The 22,395-nt window shown below is 32.5% G+C and overlaps 1 protein-coding gene across 1 annotated transcript in view; it reads left to right on the forward strand.

Moving 5' to 3' along the window:
- The first annotated feature begins 529 nt into the window (after positions 1-529).
- The window catches only part of LOC107445632 (peroxisomal acyl-coenzyme A oxidase 3), a 52,592-nt gene continuing 30,726 nt past the window's right edge, over positions 530-22,395 (forward strand). Inside the window, exon 1 of the mRNA XM_071177169.2 lies at positions 530-599. The gene's annotated coding sequence lies outside the window, so the exon portion shown is untranslated. The remainder of the gene's footprint in view (positions 600-22,395) is intronic.

A 22,395-nucleotide genomic window follows, 5' to 3' on the forward strand; every position in this document is an offset into this window, starting at 1 on the left:
GTTTATACAGAGAAAGTACGTTTTTGTGTCTGATTTCATCACTTAAAATATCGTCTTCACTTATTAATAAGCGTGAAGTCACCCCTTCGAGCCACTAAGGTTGAGACCTAGAAAGTGAAGAATCCCGATCAGAAGTCATTCAAAGTGGTCTGCTTTTTTTCACACGTTTCACTAGTATTTTGTGACGTTCGTGCAAAAATTTTAAACTTTTTTTTAAGGTAGAAAATATGAATTGAGTATTTTTCTGTACACACACATAATCTAAAACCAGACTATATGCCTAAAATGACTAATGTATTTAGCTTGCGGTAGAAACTGAATGGAAAAAAAAATTTATATGGCTAAAAGTTGTTCCTTAAGAAAAAATGTGATCTTTTTTCCAAGAATGAAACTCATCCTTTCTTAGTAATCAGTGATTCTGAAAATACATTATCATGAGCTCTCAAGAAAAAAAAAAGCTTTTTTTCTCAACAGAATTTATCTACACTTATATAATTCATTTATCAATGAAAGCATATCAAACCTTTGGTTGACAATGTAGCTTTGTCAAGTCCGACTTGGAACAACTATTTTGTCTTCGTCCAGAAAAAACTTGTTAAGTATGCTTATTTATTTTGATTATTATTTTATTTATTTATTTATTTTTTTGTATTAACATTATAATTAATATGTTGCAAATGTTTTCGTAAAAAAATATAAAGAATAAAAATTTTGTTTAATTCAGACAGATTTTTGGTTTTGGCATATTCAATTGCGTCTAAAAATTTCACGGAGTTTAAAATAAAATATAGGGTTTCACAGCTTTTGTTCGTCGACCCCCGTGCCAGCTTTAGGAATTCCTTTCGAATCACCTGTGCTACTAGGACATAGGATATACTACTAGGACACAGTAGTCTAGTATTATTGTTTAACCCCTTCCTTCACGCTCCCATCGAAATGACGGGTTAAAGTTTCGCCCTCTGTTATTCGTGTCCGTGATATTTCCGAGCTTTAGTGTTAAAAAGTAATGAGCTGAGAAGATTAAAACAATCTATCACTTACGCCAAGAATGACATTTATTTCTCAATCTATACACCTGATGGCAACACCAGACTATTTGTAATGTGTGCAGTTTATTTTAAACTCTATGTCACTACTTCATGTTGAAAATCAGCCTAATAACTAAAAATAAATACATAAATTGAAGTACATACACTTTTACATTATTTTCTTAATTATTATTTTTTTTAAAAATATAAGCACTTTTATGACCGTTTTCTTCAAAATTATGCGACCATTAAGGGGTTAACTATAATGCTTATACACGGTATAAAACTGTCTGGTAATTTGGATTGCAAACTTATACGCAATAAAGTATTATCAAGAAAATAAATTCGTGCAATAAATAAGTATCGAAATTTCTCTTTTATGTAAAAATATACATAAAATGTAATAAAAAGATTTGTTTTTGTTTTAAAAAATTGAATTTCAATGAAGAAAACCCTTCTTGTTTGCAAACATAGTATAAGTTCGATATAACAGTTACAAGATATTACCAAGTCTGCTATTACGACAAATTTTCAAGTCACCTTTAAATTGATAAAGATAAAAAAATTTGTATGTTCATTACGAGTTTAAAATTACTAGCCATCCGCAATTGCGACAAAAAAAAAAGATTTATAAGGGAAATACATTTTTCTGCTGTTTAATATTGGAGAAATATTGTACAAAAAATGTTTAAATGGAAAAGCATTCATATTTATTTCTGGTATCTATATAGAAAAGCGAAAAACGAGCATAATTTCTTTCTAAAAATTTTTTTACTCCTTATTTTTAAAAAGTAATTTGTGGGCGACCACCGGTTGAGTTATTTTTCACCCATGATAAAAAAAAAGTTCTTTATTATTTAGAAATAATGCGTTGCACTTCAAAAGCAGTATGCCTTTTGTTGACCACATGTCCCTCCCTTCTTGACAACTTACTAATAAAATCAACATTCACTATTATCAATGACGTAAAGAGGCATCGCATATCATAAAGTACAGAGCTACGTATTTCGGTGTACAATATGTTGGCAAAAACCGTCTTTTCTTAGATGAAAATAAATGAAAAAATTGGTCAAAAAAGGCAGCATAAACAAAAGCGTTCTTTGATCCTACTTTAATTTAAAATACAGCAGTATTTTAAATTAAAGTAGTTTTTCAAAGAAAAAGAATCAAATGTGTCTATTTCATATTTTGGTCCTTTTACTGCTATTTTAATATTAAATGTGTTTGTTTGCTTATTATGAGAAGATCGCTATGACGACAATATCAAATGCTATTATGAAATATCGTTATAACGGACTTTTAATGTAATATCACTCAGATTTTTGCCTATTATAAATGACACATACACTGTTAGAATTTTCCTTCTAAAACGGTCATGTGCGGGTGGGTGACCACTTGGATCAGTCTACGTAGGGACCGAGGGTGTGCGGTATTGGTCCTCGTTAAACTTTTCTACCGTAAAGTGCTCGACTTCGCGTGCAAGTCGTTGGTCTACAGAAGCAGGGGCGCCATCCCCTCTGCAAAATTGTGAAGGCTTGTCTTTGGATCATCCTCAGGGATGTTTCCCAGACCGTCGCCAATAGCCCATTGTGCAGCTCTAGTGCGACGTAAATTAACTACTACTACTACTCCTTCTAAAATCATGGTAAAATAACCGGCAGCAGTCTGTCCATCTGATTAACTGTAAATCTTACGGTGAAGACTATTTTTCCCCTTTACGGTTTTGAAATCTGTTACAACTAGTATGGTTGTAAAACCATGTATACATTTTCTATCTGTTAATAGTTTGATTACCATCTTATTTATGGTTATTTGACTGTTTTGTTTAAATATGGTAAAATAACAATTAAATAAATCGTTATTTATGCATTTTTTCGGAGGAATTTCTAACAGTGTGGTAGGTATCAAAATTTAAAATTTAGATCAACATGTTATAAATTTCTCCATGTTTGTTTGTCAATAAACAAATAAAAATTAATAATTTGACAGATGACTTGCACTTATTCACATATTTTTTTATACATATATTTTGTTTATTTATTTATTTATTTATTTTTTTTGTGTTTAAATAGCGAATATATACGTTTTAAAATGAATATTGTAAGTTCTCATATTAAGAGCATATTTCGGTCATCAATATTTTGCTGTTTTAATGAAAAAAATATACAATAATATTCCGATATAATTCTGATAATCAAATAAAAGACAAGAATCAATAAAATTAAAAACATTGTTTTTTAGTTACAGCACAGCCTGAGCTGCTATTGTCTAATGCAGAAATGTGTCGATTTGCGTGTCAATTAAATTCGACTTAATATTTTCAGATGTCTAATGTGCCACTTACTTATTTTTTTCTTCAAAAAATAACTTTTAAATCGTTGTACTGTAGTTTCAAATTACAGAATTATATTGCACAAATATTTCGATGTTTAGTTATAACCATGCGTCAAATGGAAAGCAATGAACAGAATTTTATAAGTATTTCAGTTTTAAAAAAAATATTCAGTCACGGCTTGAAGCCCACTCAACTTCAGATTGATGGATACGAGCTTGTCTGGGAAGTAAAGGCGTTCTGTGCGCAGTGCTGAACACATTGCCACAATCATGCCGTTGGTCACGAAATTGTGGAGGCTTATCTTCCATGACCCCCCTGGCCCACAACGGGCTGTTAATGGAATGTTTTCCTTTTAGCTAAGGTAAAATATCCTGAAGCAGGCACCTATTGAGGTAAACCATAAAATGAAATTGAAGTAAATAATGCGAGATATTACTATTTTTTCATAGATATCTTGTGCAGAATAGACTTCTATAATGAAGAGGGTACTATGATCATTCTTATATCCTAGAACAGGGATGGCGAACCAATGGCACGCGTGCCATTTATGGCACGTGACACAATATTATGGGCACTCCACCGATCACAAAGTTTACTATAAAGCGTATTAACAATTAAATTGAAATTCACAAAATATAAAAACGAAAAAACAATTATTAACAAAAAAATTTACAATTAATTCCAAAAAACAATTAATAACCATAAAAAACAAGGACTAGCAAAACAAGCTAACAATAAATAACTAGCAAAAAAAATTTAACAGTCCTTAAACTAACATCTTACAACCTAATATAAGTTATTTGTCATCTAATCTGCAACAACAGAGGTCACACTGATGTTACTTTAAGTTGAATTACGGGAACAACTGAGACATTGCAAAAAAATTTTTTTTTTCATAGTAAATAAAGAGTTTTGAGTTGATAGTATTTAGTATTATTATTTTCCCAATAATCACAAAGTCAAAATGATTTGACGGCACGTCTATGACCTCATTAAACAATTTTTTGAAAAAAATGGCACGTTGGTGCATAAAGGTTCGCCACCCCTGTCCTAGAAAATGTCGTGATGGCATTAAAATAGTTCTTTTTTTTCTGAATCCGCCCATGATGATCGATAGCATTGAAGGTGCGTTTTATGTTTTTGGTCGAAAAAAAGTAATTTTATGTGTACTTCTCGTGTTCACCGAACAAACTGTCACGTGCCACTATGTGGCACGCGTGCCATAGATTTTATTGTAATGTTTATCTTATCACCATCGTTTGACTCAATTTTGAGCTTACAACTACCTACGTTCAACTCTGTGGCCTTGTAATTTTTAATCCAATTCAAAAGACGGGTAAACTCCTGGATCAAATATTGGAACAAAGTAGACTTCGTGGACGACTTTTTGATGGAACAAACCCGCATTCGCGGTACGCGGTGAGGTAAACCACGAAAAACTTCCTACAGGTAGACTGACGACAAGGGAACTCTAATCCATGATCGGTCTACCACTGAGGATATTTTACGGCAGTATTGTGGTCGGTGTTATCTGGATGCGGAATTCGTATCAACCAGCCACATCTGGGATTCTAACATGAGCGCATTTTTTCAATCGCCTATACGACCACCAACCTGATGCCAGGCTTACTTTTCCCTTCATTCTCGGGGTTTTTTTCAGCAATTAAAACTTTATGGTTTGCATGAACTCACTTTTTCTACACTTTATATTTCAAATGCACTTATGGAAGTGAAGTAGAATTTGCGAGGAAAAGTTTCTCCCGTCGTATGGCATCCTCTTAAATGATGATTAAAGTAGTCTCTAATGGTAAGCTACACGTTAAGTATTTATTTAGAATGATTTTGTATTTTTTGAAGAAATAAAAACTTAGTAATTATTTAGATACATATATAATTCTTTTTAAAATGGCTGTAAAAACTTTAAACAACAAACGGTGCTATATGCCGCGTATGGTACGGTGCCGCGTACTGTTAGTGACAGAGCTTGCTTTTTTTCTGAGCAGTAGATTACATGTTATATGAAACACAAAAGTGCGTTATGAAGTTGTACAGCACGTAATAGAGCAATCTCAAGACACAGATGGAAATAATTTTAATATTTCTGATGCCTGCTCTGTGCTGAAAACTTATTGTGGTTTGTGTGATTGATTCAATGGCTGATTTTAAACAATTGCTAAAATATAATACATAGAAAACCTTTTTTTATTAAGACCTTCGTTTAACAGGCGACCCAATCTTGGGTTCATGACTACTAATGTTCAACTCCGTACTCAAAAACTGTATGCATCGTGAGCTAGTCGAGAAAAAAGAGAATTTGCATTTCAAAATCACCGCCTGATCAAGAAATGAGGGGGCCCTAGGCACAGACTAGTCAGGGTCCCCCTAGTCGTACCTTTTGTTTAATTATGAAGTGCATTTAAATTATTTATAACATAAGTAAATTATGATATATTATTAAATTTGAGGTAATATTTTTTTCAATGTTTGTTAATTCATAATTCTAGTAGACAATTCTTAAGGAAAAGCTGAAAAAAGTTATCTTTTAACCGTTGTTGAAAATTTTGAGTTTGCGACTACCTACATTCAACTCCGTGGCCTTGTAATTTTGAACCCAATCCAGAAGACAAGGGAACTTCTGGATCAAGTATTGGGAGAAATCTGCCTTCGTGGAGGACTTTTTGATGGAATTGACCCGCATTTGCGTTAAGTGGAGAGGAAAATCAAGAAAATCTCACACAGTTAGTCAGATGGCAAGGAGACTCTAACCCATGACCCTTCTTCCACTGAAGATATTTGACATCAGCACTGTGGTCGGTGCGAGCCGGATGCAGAATTCGTATCAACCAGCCATTGCTGGGATTCGAACCCGGTTCACCTCATTGGAAGGCGAATGCTCTATCCCCAGAGCCACCATGGCTCTACATAGAGAACAATATCTCTCATATATCTTGAATAAAATGTAATAGCTAATACCCTACTTCAATAGTTAAAATCGAAATCAAAGTGCTTCCGCGCATGCAAAGCCGCGGTCAATAGCTCGTGAAATATATTTACAACAGAATTATTTATGAATTAAAATAAAAGCAATCAATTTCGACCAGGGTCAAGGACAAGTTCATTAAATATCAGTAAAGAAAGGAAGCTCTACGGAAGTATGCATAGGAAGTGGATAAAGATATTCCATATTTACAGTATCCGTAGGATGTAATTCTTTCCACAGTGAAAATCTTTCTTTTTTTTTTAAATCGAATTTCTTATAGGTCGAAGTTTAATATTATGTTATTGTCACAAAAATACTGAAACTTAAAATTCTGAGCTGGTATAATAAATGAAATTGTTTTTTAAAAAAAACTTTCGTGGAAATCGGTAGCAGACATTTGATTGACTTACTTTTTAAATCGATTAACTCTTTAAAAAAAATTATCTGAATCAATAAATGGATGCTTCTAAAATTTGTTACTTAGTTTTAAAAAAAAATCCTTCAAGATGTAAATACTTGTAATTAGAGAAATTTTTTTCAAAAATTTACAGTTAGAGTTTGGAATCAATTAAGTGCTTTGAAATTAAAAAAAATGGAAACTTTGAAGTTAAAAACATTGGAGCATGTAATTTATATTTGCTTTAAAAAATTGCTTTTATCGCGAAGTATGCAATGGGATACCCGCAAGTGACGTTGAGTGAGTATCTCGATCCTGATTGGTTGTTGAAACGTAGCATTTGCTTACGTTAGCAACTGCTTTTTCCATTCTATTTCATGTATGCCAGTGTTTCCCAAACTTATGACTTTTGTGTACCCTATCTAAATTTAATTAACGTCACGTGAATTAACATTCTAACTTATGTGGAGAAACTTATCTCAACTTTAACATGTCATTTTGCTTATTAACGATCAGCTGTCGTTGACTTTATAGGTCACATGTGTGTGTATCTGTGGTCTTCTTTTTGAAAAACAAGTACCCAATTATTACGCGTTTTTATACCATGCCTCTAAATTAAAGGTGTCCCGCAGTGGACTGATCGTTAAGACACGGTTCCCACCAGATCACTGAAGGCAAGCATCACTGGCTGCTGTCAATGTGCGGGTGGGTGACCACTTGGATCAGTCTGCGTAGGGACCGAGGGAGTGCGGTATTGGTCCTCGTTAAACTGTTCTACCGTAAAGTGCTCGACTTCGCGTGCAGGTCGTCGGGCTACCGAAGCAGGGGTGCCATCCCCTCTGCAGAGGATCAAAATTGTGATGGCATGTCTTCGGATCATCCTCAGGGATGTTTCCCAGACCGTCGCCAATAGCCCATTGTGCAGCTCTAGTGCGACGTAAATTAACAACAACTAAATTAAAGGTAACTTTATTAAACCTAAATTCAGATGGCCGAGCGGTTAGCGCGTCTGACTGCGAAGCCAATGGCTGCGGGTTCGAATCCCGCTCTGGGCATGGATGTTTCTCTCCTTGTGTTGTCCTCTCATGTGTGAATGTGGCCCACCCTATGAACGGGTTTGTGGCAATGTGGCGTGGGTAATGTTGCTCGCCTCCGTGACTTTGGTTCACAAGTGCCCACTGGGTAACGTTAAATGAGTAACAATTCTGGCATCTTCTTAGGCGAAGAACGAAAAGTTCAGTGCCTGCCATTTGAAAAAATAAAATTTAAAAGAAACTAAATTCATTGAATGTTGTACTGACGAAATTTAATTCGATTTTACATTTTCTATTTCCTACAATTTCATGTTTTGTAATAATTTTCTGTTCAATTTCCTCTGTGTCATAGTCTTTCAGGTTATTTTTCATCGACTGTCAAATTTTGTCATCCTAAAGTTGACTTTGGTGGTTTGAAGGAAAATAATAAAAATAATTTTTAAAAAAAACATAGCTTTTTCATTTCAGTACTAACAAGAACAACTATAGAATAATGTTCTAAGGTGTGAAACAGCACTGAAACGAAGTTGAAACTAAAAAAGAAAGAATATTGTGATCGCATTATTGCGATCAATGGTCACCCAGTAGTCATATGTTTTTTTTTTTTTTTTTCATCTTTATAAACGGCACAAAATTTCAAGTCATGGGTTTCAAAAACTGCATAAAATGATGTTCGTCCGCTTGTCGTCCAATGGAATAGTTCAGTTTTCAATTCGAACCAATGTACGCTTCTTAAGTACGTCACAAAATTCTTTTCCTTTTTCAAAGCTCATATTTATACTAAAATCACCACCAATACAGTATAATAATGGATAATGATATCATAAAAAGAACATAAAAATATTTTATGTAAAAACATTAAAAATGAACGTTGGGAAAATAAAAAGAAGAAACGGGAAAACAATGTTGAAACCAAGAAGTTGCAAAATTATCGTTTGCGTTTTTTTATTTGATCTTGATGGGCTGCTTTTTTTATTCATGCTTATGTTAGCCTGATTTTATATTACTCACTGCTTTTTATCAGCGATTATGGTGCTGAAGTTGATTTAGTCGAAAAATGTGCGGATATAAAAAAAATCTGGAACACCTTTTTTCGAATCGGTAAATAAGTAGTCATTTATGCAAAGAGCTTAAGGCAATACAGCACTTTTTCTAAATATAACACTGTTACATCAAATTGTCTCTAGTAGTGTTTTCAGATATGTACATAGGAATTTTACGGAATTTCCTCTCGCTGACAGTACACAAGAAATTACTATTGCCTACTTGGTAATCAGTAGTGTTTTGCACCAAGAACAATCTCTTGAACAGTTATCTATTCCTATCAATCAGAACAGCCTATCAATTAGATGCAATATTTTAAAAAATAAGAAGGATTGAAATCTATATTTAAACTGTCTAATGTAATAGTTAGGTCATTCAAATATTAAGTTCAAATATTACATTTGTGCTATGCTTATTTGAGGGGGAGGACGAGTTTGAGCGATACATATGTAAGATATTAAAATCTTCTAATTTACCAAATCGTCTCAGGAATTTCAATTTTCGAATTAAATTCGGGGAAAGAAAGAGTTGGAAAAAAATTCTTAAAAGAGTTTCGAATTTAGACCACAAAAGAAAAATACTAAAGATTCAAAAAATATCCACTCAAATTTTTTTTAAATTAATTTTAACGTTAATTTTGTTTTGTGCAAAGTTATATCTTTTCTTTCTTTCAATTTAATTCTGAAACAAGATTGCTACAATACAAGTCAAAGTTAGAGCAAAAAACAAAGAAAGGGGATATTTCGACTTTTCCGAAGATCCAGAATTGCCTAAAACATGCACTTGCGTAATATTTGAACGACCCCAAACGAATGAGATTATTCTATGAATCTATAAAAACAATTTCGATATTTTTGTTAATACAATGTGTAAACTGAATAAGAGGTAAAAATTCGATTCATGTCCATTTCGCATTCTATGACTTAAAAGAAAATTACTTAAAGGTAATTTTTTTCTAATATATATATATATATATATATATATATATATATATATATATATATATATATATATATATATATATATATATATATATATATATATATATATATATATATATAACGTCGTTGCCAAGTGGAAGGATTAAAACAGGTCATAGGTCGGGAAGGAGGGTACAAAATTTATTTATTAATTATTAGACAAGAGCAGTCATGAGAATGAGTAAAAGTGGACATGAAAAGTTGCGCTCCTTGGTTATATGTTAGAGAAAATCTTGCAAAGTAAAATCCGTAAAATGTCTTAATTTAGGGAAAGAGGGAAATCTTAGTAGTTGCTATTGGTTTATGAAATAGATCGAACGTTTCCCACACAAGAGCAAAGGGAAAAATGTCCTGCTCTTAATTAAATGCATACTTGAGCCAAAAATAGATTTAAGAACAGGATGTGGCTTTTAAAAGTGTGAGAAAGTATTTCGTTTAGAATAATTAATTAGGATGAAATTTTATAGCAAAGAAACTAACATAAAAAGATTAATTGAAGCTTTTTATGTTACATCCCCCCCTCGCCAATAATGTTTAGTTAGAATCCCAAAATTTTGAAATTATCCATTTGCAAAATCTTCCCTATGGTAGAAGCACATTTAAAATAACCAAATTTGTAATGTTGACAATATATAAAAGTAATATTTGAATTATCAAAAATACACATTTGTACTCATGGTAAAAATTTTAACACAAACAAAAATCTGTAGTAGCATCATCAGCAATTTTAAGATTTTCATTTTCAACAGTTCTTTTGACTTAACAATCAAAAATATTTTGTTTAAATATATTTTGTTTCAAAAATATTTTGTTTAAATATCACATTACAGTTATTCTGCAAGAAGTATTCCTCATAATACCAATTTATGTTATCTCTTCAGTCATGATGACAAAAATTTTTAAACATTTGTTAAAAATGTAAAACACAAAATTCAAAAAACATTTTTACTGGAAAAATTTCAATCTGAAATTAGATTTGAGTATTGTTTACCTTGTTTGAAAACAAAATAAAAAAATGACACATTGGTTGTTATTGTGAAGTCCAAGACTTCAGTATTTTTTTTTTATTTCACTTTATTTATTATTTGCCTTTCATATTTATCACTTTAATAGCTAATTATCCGAAAAAAAATTTCTTTTTTTTTTTTCTCTTTATGTCCAAAATATGCCTTCTGTATTCTGAAAATTTCTTTTCTTTTTCTCTCTTATTCTTCTTTCTACTTTCTTTTATTTTCTTTCTTTATTTATTTGTACTTTTATTTTCTTTCTTGGTATTTTTATTGCAATTATTAACCCGGATTTCAGGAAAAAATGTAAAGACAAATTGCTTTTATAATCAGAAAAGGTGATCAGTCTTCTCAGATTTTGCATTACAACCTGTTTAACACAATTTATCACTAATTGAAATCCAAAACAAAGCTTTCAAATTTAATATGGTATTAAGGTAAATCAGTTTTTAAAATTTGACTGGCCTAGCTATTTTCCTTATTTTTAATCTGAAGTGCAAGTTTGGTTAATTTGCAAATTACCTTTTTTTTTCTTTTTTTTTTCATTTATATCTTTAATTCTTTCTTTTTGGACATAATTTTTTTTTTTTTTTTTTTTCAAAATTTTAGTTCGGATATTTTTTAAAGTAATTTTTGTGCAGAGATCTTAATCGATAATTTAATTTGTCACAATTGTTAGGGAATTCAAATATTTTTATTTCTATTTCTTACGTGTTTTTGAAGTGAATTTGGTTACTAATACTTTTCAATTTTTGTTTGATCATTTTCCTATCTTTATGTTGTTTGTCTATGGAAATGTCTGAGCTATGAACTATTTACCAACGTTGAACTAAAGCATTAATGTCTGGTTGTACTTCAATTTAAATTCTAACAGCAAGTATTTTATTCATTTTTCCAAACTATTTGTATTAGTTTTAACATTTCTTCCTTTTAACTTTTGCCACACCGTAATTGCATTCATATATCAATATCTATACCAAAAATCAATTTTTAATAATTATTGCAGTTGAATTTAGAAGAGAATTTTCTTTTTAAATGTTTTAATTGCATTTTTATTTAAACCCTAATCACTGTAAAACAAAAACATAAATTAAACTAATCAATAAATCATAGAAGCTGTAACACATAAAACAATAAATTTGAAAATAATTTCTCGAAACATTTCTTATGACAATCAATTCACTAAAAATAAAAATTTCAAGAAAAAAATTTCAACAGTAAATACGATTAATATATAAAAAGTAGTTTCCCATTGAAACATCAAAAATGATTAAAAAAGATTTAAAATAATAATCAATAAAAATTCAAGAAATTGTTTTATGAGAATTGTAAAAAAAAAATAAACTCAAAGGATACGTGAAAAAGTTCGAATTAGTCCAAGATATTTTGAAAACCAAAACATTAGCGATGAAAGTGCGTTGAAATTCCGTGAACACAATTCCAAAAGCAAAGACGAGAGCTGCTAGGGAAAAAATTTGTTTTTTCGTTAAGATGAATCGTAATTTAACATTGAATGGAGAAATTGAAGCTTATTTTTCTTTGAGTTCTGAGTAGGTGGGAGAGGAATGTCAAACATCTAAGGAGATCATCGTAAACCATTCCGGGGTGTCAAAACAATTCATCGACGATAAAATCCAGCTCAGCACTTAAGAGTGGTAAAATCAACGCTTTCTCAAAGGGATAGGGTTTCAATAAAACATTTTAATTATCAGGAGTTCGATGCAGTTATTCTTTTTAGTCCAAGGAAGGAAATTGATGCTCAGCTTTCTAGTAGTCTCAGGAACGTAGACAAAATATGCAGCATAGACATATGGAAAACCGATGATCGTTTAGTTCCACTGTGCGTAGGTATAATTTAAAATAAACTAAACGTTTGATGATTGAAGAGATTATTTTTTTTGATGAAGATACAGGATGAATTAATTATTGCCATAAGTTGAAGAAGAATTTGTCTGCTTATTTACCAAATGTCCATTTGAAAAAATGATTTGAAGTTATTCCATATTTTTGATGTACCCTCTTCCGAAGTTGATTTATTTAATTTCAAATGAGAGATATTCCATATCGTTGATGTACCGTACCCCGTTCCCGACCGTTTAATCCTGTCGACTTATAACGTCGTTGCCGAGTGTCATCATTTATCATCGAGCGGAATCATTTGGTGATTTGCGTGATACATAAAAAATTTTTTTTATATAACATAACATGTTTTTCTAGAACACTTTTCTCAACAGGTAGTTATTGAGGGATAAAAACCTGATATCAGGTGCTCCGATTAGATATTGAGCTTTTTTTTCGCGTTAAGTTTTCTTAAAACTTCTCGTTCACAGTTGGATTGAACAAAACTCGTTTCGTCATATACTATAGAGCACCGATGATCCGAACGCTGAGTTAACGGATTGTCTAATTATCCGAATCGTTCGAGGACCTTGTGTTTTTCCCCACCTTCTCAAAAAAAAAAAAAAAAAAAGTTTTATTTATTTATTTTTCTCAGAATATCTGAAAGGATTCGAAAAATGTTTTCTTTTATTCCTCGGTCACCTGGAAAAGACGGTGGCACTCCTTCAATGTCAAGTAGATAGTTTCTAATAATGGAACAGGTTTCTAAAAAAAATTTAAAATAATAAACTTTTAAACGCGCTATTTGTATTATGCTGTAATAGGCACTACTGCAATTTCTAATCCTAAGCCTGGAAAAAAGTGTAAAGAGAAGTTACTTAAAAATATTCTCATGGCCGTTTTTAAAAGTCGCCCAATTATCGGATGGACTCGGGTAATCGGCACTCTACTACAACCAAAAAATTATCATTAAAATCATGCAACGTTTAAAAAAGAATTTTCACAAATTATTAAAGTTAATATTCAAATTTTGCGTCAAGTTTTACAAAGGATTTCTGCCCAACATTTTATAAAGCTAAACATTTTTTTCCTTCATGAAGAAAGAAAAAAATTTTTTAACTGTTTTAGTTTTATTAATTTCGTTGGTACACATCTTTTAGTTTTATGCATGATTTCGCTATTTTTTCTGAAATTCTAGTACTATTTCTAAATTCTTCATAGAGTTAACATGTGTACCCAGTCCTGTTTTGACTTTTTCTAGAAAAAAAATCATTTTTAAAAAAAGTAGTACGTGTATGATTTTCCATGAATTATACACTGTACACATCTAAACGATGGATATCTTGATTAAATCTGACAGTTTGTAGGTCGAACAGTTTATCTCCATCAGACTTTCGAATCTTATAGCTACCCGGTCTTACCCCACTTTATCAATATAAATAAAGCAAAGCCTTCACTCACTCATCTTTAAATTTCTTACTTTCTGGGAAGTTAGAAATCTATAATGTTGATGTGCTCTTGTGAAATGAATAGAAAAACTAGAAAAGATATTGATATTTTAAATTTGATATTTTAAAACCGTTGTTGAATAGCCGACCCAATTTTGGGCTCACGACTGCCAATGTTCAACTCCGTAGCCTTGTAATTTTGAACCCAATCCAGAACACAAGGGAGCTCCTGGATCAAGTGTGGCCAAGAAATTTGCCTTCGTGGAGGACTTTTTGATGGAACTAACCCGCATTTGCATTACATAGAGAGGAAGACCACGAGAACCTTCCACGGATAGCCTGACGGCAAGGGGACTCCAACCCATGATCCGTCTACCAATGAGGATGATTCACGTCAGCATTGTGGTCGGTGCAAGCCGGATGCGGAATTCGTATCGACCAGCCATCGCCGGGATCGAACCCCGGTTCACCTCATTGGAAGGCGAACGCTCTATCCCCTGAGCCATCGCGGCTCAATTCCGTCGTGTTGTAATTTTGAACCCAATTCAGAAGACGAGATAACTCTTGGATTAAGTATCGGGGGAAATTTTGACTTTTTTGATGGAACTAATCCGCATTTGCGTTACACGAAGAGGAAAACCACGAAAACCTTCCACGGCTAGACTGACAGAAAGGAGAACGCATGGACCGTCTACCTCTGAGGATATTTTACGTCAGCACTGTGATCGGTGCAAGCCGGATGCGGAATTTGCGTAGCTCAGCCATCGCTGGGATTCGAACCTGGTTCACCTCATTGGAAGGCGAATGCTCTATCCCCTGAGCCATCATGGCTCTACATAGAGATCTTTGACTATATAACGGACATCTCTTAAATAAAAAGTAATAGCTGATACCGTGATGGCTCAACTGAGGGGATAGAGTCCCCTGAGCCATCACGGCTCCATTATGATATTTTGTAATTATCGGGTTTATTATTCTAATTGAAAAAATTCTACTTGGCGCTTTTTTACCTAGGTAAAAGCTACACATTTAGACCGTGCGTTTTTTTTTTAATCAGATATAAGAGAAAGCTAAAATAAGTTTCATAGCGATGTTTTGTAATTATCAGGGTAATCAGAGGCTAATTACTCCAATTGTTAGTTGTGCGAAATAAAAGTTTGACACTAAGGAAGAAATCTCAAATTTTGACTATGCACTCCTTACCGTAAGATGGAAAAAACTAAGTTTCATTTTGATACTTAGTATCGTTTTAAGCAATAACCAGCTGGTCGCCAAAGACAGCTAGTTGGTTAGAAAATGAAAATAAATTTTGCGTGTAGAGGTTGAAAAAGGACTGAAACTTATAATTGTTATAAAGCGCTTATTGTGTTATCAAACTTATAATGAAACTTATAAGGTTATCTAGATTAAATTTTGAGCCACAAAGTGAACACTTTATTTGGATGAGCTGCCTCAGTGTAATTATACTATAAACTTTATTTCATAAATGTCGAATTAACGTTTTGTAAATCTGACTCTCTCTCTCTCTGTTCTTTTTCTTCTTTTTTTTACCTATTATTTTTTTGTTGATACTAAAGGTCAATGATGGAGTAGAATTTGATATAGTCTCCGAGTTTAAATACCTGGGATCTGTAACAACAGAAGATAATTAGGTATTTGCACTTCAAGAAGAAGACCTCCCATACCCACACATGGTTGACGAAATGGGTGGTTGTTGGCTTCCACCGGTGAATGTTGTCAATCACATAGTCGCTTTGGTAAACGTCCGAAATATACACTAGGCCTAGTTAAGTGCCATTGCCCGGTATACCCTACACTGATGTTTTTTAAGGTCAAATCCCACTGTCCAGCATGCATTTAACCGGTATTCCGAACAATGATGTTTCTCCTTATCTATCCTCGGCAGATGTTTAAATATCGAATAAATATAATAAAATCAACGAATAAATTAATATCAAATCGGATATAACTAATATTTCGGACATTCACCAAACGTGTTGTTCTTGTTGTTGTTAATTTACGTCGCACTTGAGCTGCACAATGGGCTATTGGCGACGGTCTGGGAAACATCCTGGAGGATGATCCGAAGACATGCCATCACAATTTTGATCCTCTGCGGAGGGGATGGCACCCCCGCTTCGGCAGCCCGACGACCTGCACGCGAAGTCGAGCATTTTACGGTAGCACAGTTTTACGAGGACCAATACCTCACACCCTCGGTCCCTACGCAGACTGATCTAAGTGGTCACCCACCCGCACACTGACCGCAGCCAGTGATGCTTGACTTCGGTGATCTGCTGGGAACCGTGTCTTAACTATCAGTCCACTGCGGGACTTCACCAAACGTGATTGTTGACATTCACAGGTGAAAGTCGACATTCTCTTGAATTCGGTCATTATAAAGATTATAATTATTCTTCAGTAAAGAAGGTAAATTAGTGTAAACATATATATATTTAGATTTGTTCGAGTTATAAATCCGGTCGACTTGAAAAATGTAGCTTCGATTAAAATGCTTTTTTGATGAAGTTTTCTTTTTGATCACAAACTTTGTGTAAGCTGCGTGAAAACTCAAAATCAAAATGTTTAGATATTTTTCCTGCACGTGAACTTTTGGTTATATCATGGCTATACTTGGTTTTATTATGAGGCACCTTTAAAAGAGACGGTACTTTTTACCAATCTTTCACGTGTTGACATTTTTGATTTCTTGTCCTGGGTTATTATAAAAATATTTTTAGTCTACATATAGCCTTGATAATCTTAGCCTTTGGGACAAACAAGATATTTTTTCCTGACTTTACTACATAAATTAGAACTATTTTGCTTTAAGGTGCAATGCTGATTTGATTACTCGTTTTCTTGTAAGTGGAAAAAAACTTCGAGGTCGCAAACTGATATTTTTCAATTCAATTAAGATTCAATCTGCGTTAGAGAGCTTGTGTGCCTTCAGGGATACGCGCAATTTACTTTTTAGTGAAAGTGAGTGTGTTTCGTGTAATTGTCTTTAGAACAATTTATATATATATATATATATATATATATATATATATATATATATATATATATATATATATATATATATATATATATATATATATATATATATATATATATACAAGAAAGCACGAGGAAAGTTAAGAAAAACAATAAGTTTCATTTATTGCTCTTAAGCTGCAAGTAAACAGAACTCATTAGATAAGTTCAAAATGAAGAATAAAACAAAGAAAAATTATAGACATATGTAAAAAAAAAGGGGGGGGGGGAAACAATAAGTAAAAAAATAACAAACAACAGTTTAAAAAAAAAAAAAGTTTTGACGGTTTTTTAAATAAAATTTAATTTTTTTTTTTTTAAACTGTTGTTTGTTATTTTTTTACTTATTATTCCCCCCCCCTTTTTTTTTACATATGTCTATAATTTTTCTCTGTTTTATTCTTCATTTTGTTACTCATGACTGTTAGGCCAAGTTTAGCCTATCTGAAGCTAGCGCTATCTACGCTTACTTTGAAAATGGCGCAAGACGTCAGTTTGGAGAAAAGCAACAGTTTTGTGAATATGAAAAGCCCATTTTTTTTATTTTTAAAAACTTACTCCGCTGCTGCTTTACTTGGTTGACCATTGATGATGAAATATAATATTTCTTTTATTTTCTATAACTTATGTTTGCATGCATATTTCTTTCCAGCACGTTTTACTTCTGATCTTTAACTGTGAGTTTAGCGAGCGATTTTAATTTTTTTGAGAGGATCTTAAAATTTTTCTAGTGGTTCTGCCTTCTTCTATTTTTTAAATACTTCATAAAAATTCCTTGACAGTGCACGTTTTAATCTATGTTTTAATGTTAATATTTCTCATCAATGATTTTGAGACAATGCATTTTTTTTAAAAATTAATATATGCTGTTTCAATTTCGAATACATGGGGTTTTCAAATTCGGAGCTATTTCGACATATTTCTGATCAATTTGGTTTGGTAAGGTTTGGTTAGTTTGAAGTTTTTGACGCAAGAGCCAGTTGTGGCTATAACGAGCCTACACCTAGGTGAATTTTATACTTTCAGGTTGTGAGTTAAAAGCTAGATTGATACATAGATACCAATGCCCTTGAGGTAAGAGAAAATTTTATAATGAGGGTTATCTCCAATTATCTCCGAACTCACGAACACGAGTCCAACGTCCTACCCAGGGCTAAAGAGAATAGAAGGGCTAGTTCACTCCGCTCTTAGAGCTGAAGCTACGATTTCCCTCCTCATGACGTCACTGTGTCCACAGATCTCGGAGATCGCAAGCAAAGATATTATGATAACTTTGCATCTTTCTCTTTGTAAAAATAAGTTAGACATTTTCTGGTTATTAGCTTTCAAACTTTACGTAATTAACACTTTGTTTCCGTTCATAAACATAGTTCAAAAAAACTTTCTTGGTCATTATATTAAAAAAAATACCATTTTAAACTTATTAAAATATTTTACTATTTGGCGAAAATGACACTATAAATACTTTATTTTAAAAAGTTCTGTTTAAACTTTAATTATTAAGAAAAATTAAAACATAAAATGGGCTTTTTTATCTACATATTCTGTTATAAGTTGAGTTAAATTTAGAATCCCTAATTTTTAAATATGCCGTTAAAAGCAATTTGTTCATACTTAATCATTAGGAAACATCAACCTTATACGCTAATTACTGAAACAAAATAATAATTTTGGTTCATAATGATATTAGAAATTTTACAATTGTTTATAGATGTTGAAATTTACGATGATATAATTTATAGATATTTAAATTTACGATGATATAATTTATAGATATTTAAATTTACGATGATATAATTTATAGATATTTAAATTTACGATGATATAATTTATAGATATTTAAATTTAAGAGAATATAATTTTTAAAGAAATCATAAATATTTAGAATAACTACATTAAAAATATGTTATGAAATTAGGAGAATTTCAACTATATACTATATATTTTATTTATACTTTTAATTTATATTTTACTTTTCTTTGACTTTATCTATTTTTTAATTTTTTTCACCTGCCCTTCTTTTGGTAGTAACGAGGCGGTTTCTATTTAGATAATGAATTTTTATAAAAGTTCTTAACGATAGAATAAACGTATTACTGTTTTATATTAACTGTGTCATTTCGGAATCCATTCTTTACATAGTTGTTCATTTACTTTAGGAAACGCGTTTTTCCTTTTTTTTTTATCAGAATTTTTGCAAGTTGCAATCGCGCAAACTGGCATTTCCATAATAGTTTTAAATTCTTGTAAATTCACTGCAGAAACTGAGGAAAGTCATTATGGAAAATAACAAATGTCTTAGAATATCTCGCAAAAAGAAATGATCCAATATCAGTTAGAGCTAGTAAGGCTGAACGCTCCGTCTTTGAAGTAAAAGTACGAGCTTTGCGCCAAAGTGACGTCACTAGAGAAAATCGGAGAATTGGCGCGGCGAGAGTTTCTTCAAAGGAGTGAGCCAGCCCTTCTATTCTCTTTAGCCCTGCGTCCTACCAACCAAGCTATCCCAACCCTTTGCTACCTGTTGAGCACTGCTTCCGACCACTGCTTAAGGCTTACATATGTAGATGAAAGCAACTAAGTCGGTTAAAAATGTTTAAAAAAATTAGAATTTAAGTTTACTTTATCCACATTTTTTATTTATTTTATTTTATAACTTTTATTTTCCTTTTAACTCATATTTTCTTATAAGAAATGCTCTTCCTATTTCATCAGTCTCTAGGAATTTCTCGTTTTAAACGTAAAGTTTGAAATGTAAGTGCAAGTAATACTCCGTTCTTTTCATTACTTTAATACGTCTTACACATTAACCCATAGGCTTTGCACGAAGTCTCAGGAATTTTCGAACATCTTTTGCGATTGCATGACTATTTAGCCATTAATTTCATGTGACTTTAAAACCAAAATACAAAGGGATTAAATTTCAAAGTATTGTGCTCCTCTTTCTTATAATTTATTTTTTATTATAGTAAAGTTTAAAAAAAAATTATTTTCTAATATTGAAAATAAAATTTTTTGTTTACACGATGGAAAGTTGTAAAGCGAAAATCGTTAAAGAACCTTAGTAAAGATAACAGCGTAGCTTATCAGAGAACAATGCACCTGTAGAGGATTAATTTCTTATTTTTTGGTTGGTAGGTACTGATATTTACGTCACACTAGAGATGCACAATAGGCTATTGGAGACTGTCTGGGAAACATCCCTGGGGATGAACCGAAGACATACCATCGACCATCCGGAGACATACCAATTTTGATCCTCTGCTAAGAGGATTACATTCGTTAGGCCACTTCTTCAGTTTAGACATAGATCTGAAGGGGAAGGAAATTTTTTCCAGATCCCTGTACTCATGGGGGGGGGTCAGCGACTGACGGCAGGACGTTCGTATTCACGAGCAAGCATATCGCAAGCACTTGTTAGGTCTTGAAGAGTCATGAATCGAATCCCGGCCCCTCCAGACCACTGGACTACCACAGCCCTATTTTCAGTTCTGTACGGTACTTTTTATTTACGTCGAACTAGAACTGCACAGTGGGCTATTGATGACGGTTTGGAAAGAAAAAAAACATCCCTGAGGATGTTCCGGAGACCAGTGGCGTACGCAAGGGAGGGGTTTAAACACTTCCCTTGAGCTCAGACAAAATGAAAAAAATAAAAATTTTAGTAGAAATTATGCGAGCTTTATTTTTTAAGACAATATATTTTTATCTGCCTTATGCCTACTTTTTTTTTCTCACGGTATTTCTCAGAATACTGAGAAAACTTTTACTATAATAGGGTTGTACTTTTGAAACCAAATTCACGTGATACTGTTACGGACTGGTCCCTTTCTGTCCTGCCAGTATAGTTTTCGAGACTGGCTGTCATTCGCGAGATCTTTACGCGATGATTCTGGAATCCTGTCGTCTTTGAGACAATTCGAGAATTTTGGAGATGCGGTGAAAAATTATATAAAAGGGGGAACGGAGTACAGTGGATGATGTAATATCAAATGATTAGGGTGCCCCCTTAAAATGGATTTGTTTGAAAATCAATTTTAAAATATTAAGAAAAACAATGATTTTTTTTAAAAAAAATCAATTTTAAATACATATTAAAATTTTTTCAAAATGTTATGATTAAAATTTAGTTCTAATTTAACAAAATAAAGTAAAATTCAATTTATTATTATTTATTTTAATTTTAAACATGCTTTCTGAAATGAAAAGATATATAAATACTTTTATATTTGAATAAATAAAAAATATACGAGAAAAACAACTTAATCGAAGGGCCCCAAAAATTTGAATGGCCTAGGACCCCGCGTACGCGCCGGCCCTGAGCATAGCATTTATTTCTGCGCCAATATATATATTTACTGTTCTTGGATCTTTAGGATGTCAAAACGTAAGAATTTAGCAATTTTTAATTACTTTGAGAAAAAATCACGACCTGAAATTAGTGAGGTGACAGCATCTAGTATCAATGTAAGTTTTTCTGCTGTACAGAAATGTGATACTTCCGTTGAAGAAAACGTTTCTAGCATAACAAAATCTGATGAATGTGAAAGTGGCCCTCAAAGTGTTACTTCCCGCCCATATGACATTGGACTTTTTTCAGAAGATATTACATTATGTTCTTAAACTTAAAAAATCAAATCAAAATTTAACCAAACAATGTTGTCAAAATAAAAAGTCAAAATTGTCTAGCTGTCTAAATTAGGGAAATAATAGTGCTTTATTACAGACTCGAATTTCTTTTAGTAGTTTCAAAAATTATGAACACCCCCCTTGAAAAAATTCTGCGTACGCCACTGCCGGAGACAGCATACATCATGCGTTACATCCTGTTTTACAGGGAGGACACATTTACTCTCCATTCATCCGCGGATCATAATTTTGACCTGAACCAGAGCCTTTTATTTTTTAGTAGGAAACAAAAATTCTATGTAATTGCAGAAGGCCATGAAAGTTTCAGTTATCTAGTATTTTTGAAGCGTTTGTGGCAGCAACTAATATAAAGCTCTCTAACTCACACTTTTCCATGAAGATTAGAGCATCCAGCTACGGACTCAAAATTTCCGGGTTTGATCCCTGCCCGAGGGTCATGAGCATCTCTCTCCATTCCTCCACATTGATGACCATGGAAAACGAACACGCATCCCTCGACATATGACTGAACTACACTATTTGATCTCCACAAAAAATCTTTGCAGAACCTCAAACAAAGCCTTAACTGCACTAGAATGGCAACTTCACTTACGGCCATGTACCCTTATGAAAATTTAAGG

This window comes from Parasteatoda tepidariorum, chromosome 2 (genome assembly GCF_982258835.1).
Source record: "Parasteatoda tepidariorum strain Cologne lab strain chromosome 2, Ptep-v5.0, whole genome shotgun sequence".
In the NCBI taxonomy this organism is placed as follows: Eukaryota; Metazoa; Arthropoda; class Arachnida; order Araneae; family Theridiidae; genus Parasteatoda; species Parasteatoda tepidariorum.